The following is a 2,890-nucleotide window of genomic DNA, read 5'->3' as shown; positions in this document are numbered from 1 at the left end:
CTATCTTTTGTTCTGTCTTGGACCCTAGTGGATTAGACAGTGCCTTCCCACACTGAGTGTATCTTGCCCACTGTTTCCACCATGTCCCAAGCCATTCTCCTCTGGGATCACTTTCAGAGACATATCTAGAAATAATGCTTTGCCAGCTGCGCACATGTCAATCAATCCATCCAAGTTGGCATCTAAAGTTAAACATAACAAGCCTCATTCATGGAATCATTATATTATAACCAGGTAACTGTCAGTTGACATTTCATAAGAAGGATTCATAATAAGTCATGTGTCATTTCATTTTTTTCTCTCATGCCTTACCTACAAATCTTCTTTCACAGACGTGTAACTGAGAATTTGTGATCATAGGACTAGCAGACTGATGTTAGTAAGCTCTCGAGGTGGAAAATAATCTAAATATTGTTTCTTCTGGTTAAATGATTTTCACATTTTGGTGGATATGTGAATGATAGCAGAATAAGAATTACATAAAGGGTTGAGGGAAGCTAAATCAGAATCAGCAAGTAAGAGTTAACCATTGTCTAAAGGGGTGGGCTCTCTCCTGTGAGCCCACCTGCTGCATTGGAGCAGGAGATCAAAACCCCTCTGCCATTTAAAAAATATTTTTAAGACAGAAGGATACCAATATTTCTCCCTAACAGAACCCTATGTTCCTTTTAAACTATAACTTATTCTAATTCTACCTCTACAGGACATTTAGCTAGAGCCAACACTTAAGGTTTGAAAGATTTCAGAAACCTACCAGGTCCTTGAATTTATAAGAGTTCTGAGTAAGAACAGGGTGATTCCTGAGAAATTACTTGCCATGCAAACTAAGAGCTCATCCCTGATTCTAAAAGCAATAAAACATAATGAACAGGCATGTGGCCAAAGGTAAGTTCTACTTATTGTAAATATGTTATATTTACTATAAATACATGCAAAATATGTTTACAATCACTGTGTATATTTTTGAAAGTTTAAAAGACACGTGAAGATCTTGAAGTTTTCTTTGCTTTCAGCATTTATTCTTAAATATTTTTCATAAAAAAAGAAGTATGGAACCATATGAATATTTTAGAAGTTTTAGACCATGTCCAAAGATATTTGTTTATAAGAAAATAAAAATTAACTGAAGTAGGAAGAGTTACCTTGTAATTGATATTACTAAATCAAGATGAAGGAAATTAATAAAATCAACAAATAATTTATTTCACTTACCTCTGTTCTATGTTATGACTGCATAAAAAAACATGTTTTGTCATGATTCAGTTGGAAGGAAGAGAAGAAAATTTTGTTGCAGAACATAATATGCGTGATAGTTTGAATAGGTAGGCCCCATAAATTCATGCGCTTGAACGCTTGGCCATAGGGAGTGCTACTATTAGGAGGTGTGGCCTTATTGGAAGAGGTGTGGCCTTGTTAGAGGCAGTATGTCACTGCGGCAGCAGGGCTTTGAAGTCTTGAACGCTGGCGCTATTCCCAGCATGACACACATACAGATCAATATGTAGAACTCTCAGCTCCACTGGCAGCACCATGTCTGCCTGCGTGCTGCCATGCTTCCCACCATGATGATAATGGATTGAACCTCGGGAACTGTAAACCCCTTTGCCTTTATGAAAGTTGCCTGGGTCATGGTGTCTCTTCACAGCAATAAGCAATTTTGCACTAAGACAATAGGCAATTTAAAGAAAGAGAGAAGGAAATGGCATGAGAAAAATAACCAAAGGAATTGGAGCAAAACGGGTATGGACATTCTTTGTGAAAGGTCTATATTTAGTACACAAAGGAGTACACTGCTGCCCCCAAAATGTTGCCTTTGTGCCTGAATTTGCAGGTCCTAGATGCCAGAGGACCTAATGATAGCCTTGCTCTGGCCCAAAAAGGAAGACTTCTTTTCTACTCATGGCATCTAGCAACATCTAGTCTACCCCATATTAATTCATTTTCTACCCCACTAGTATTCTCCAGTTGCCAGAAGGATCCGAAGTGGCCTCTTAATGATAATCATTTGTTCAGCATCAGGGACGATCAAATCCTCTCTGTCCTTTGTTACTTGTAGCCCAAGAGCCCTGGCACTGCGACGCACACCACTATCTCTTTGAATACCCAGTTGACAACTGATTAATGAGAATATAACTGACTCTTTCTGATCTCAGTGGCTTATAGAGAACACTACTGAGATGTTTCTAATGCCCCTAGAGGCATCGCAGGTGCCTGTCATGCCCTGGTAGGTGGCAGAGAGGAGAGAAGCTATGTCTATGTTCAGTGTTCTGACCTAGAACATCTCAATGATTAGGGACCTGACATTCCCTAAAAAGAGCGAGCCTGAGAAAACCACCATACTGGCGCCAGGGAGCCTGGACAGGGAACGAGCTTGAGAGGACCACTAGCCTGGCGCCATGCAGACCTGGACAGGCTCCTAGGATGGGGAGCAACTGGAGATAGAAAAACTCCACCTGGGGTCATGGCTCCAGGTAGGAATGAGCCCAAGGCCAACAACAAGCTTCTCATGGGGTCACTCAGGCTGCCTGTGAGAGGAGCAAGCCAGAGACAAACACCAGACTGCTACCGTGCTACCCTAGGGCCTGGACAGGGAGCTAGCCGGGGATGACCACCAGACTGGCACTGTGCAGGACTGACGGCGGTGGGCACACCATGCCTGACACCATAACATACAAGCAGGCCTAACACTTTTGAGATCACTCCTGATGACCCCAGACACTCAGAGGCCCTGGGCACCGAACAAGTACACAGTGGAGAAATGGAAGAGAAAGAGAAGCAGAAGGATGTAGAGACAGTGAAGAGAGGCAGAGCTGGCGACTCAGTGGTAGAGAGTTACAGTCTGACCTCATCAGCTGGTGACCTCATCACCCGGCACAATGGTGAGTCCTGG

At 42.5% G+C, this 2,890-nt stretch overlaps 1 pseudogene; it reads left to right on the top strand.

The window, feature by feature from the left end:
• Positions 1–2,185: 2,185 nt before the first annotated feature.
• LOC129667611 (small nucleolar RNA SNORA17) lies at positions 2,186–2,305 on the top strand (annotated as a pseudogene).
• Positions 2,306–2,890: the final 585 nt, after the last annotated feature.

The sequence above is a fragment of the Psammomys obesus genome, unplaced genomic scaffold (assembly GCF_907164565.1).
Source record: "Psammomys obesus unplaced genomic scaffold, mPsaObe1.curated_primary_1811, whole genome shotgun sequence".
Lineage (NCBI taxonomy): Eukaryota > Metazoa > Chordata > Mammalia > Rodentia > Muridae > Psammomys > Psammomys obesus.
The sequence above is the reverse complement of the archived record's forward strand: the minus strand, read 5'-3'. Positions and strand labels throughout refer to the sequence as shown.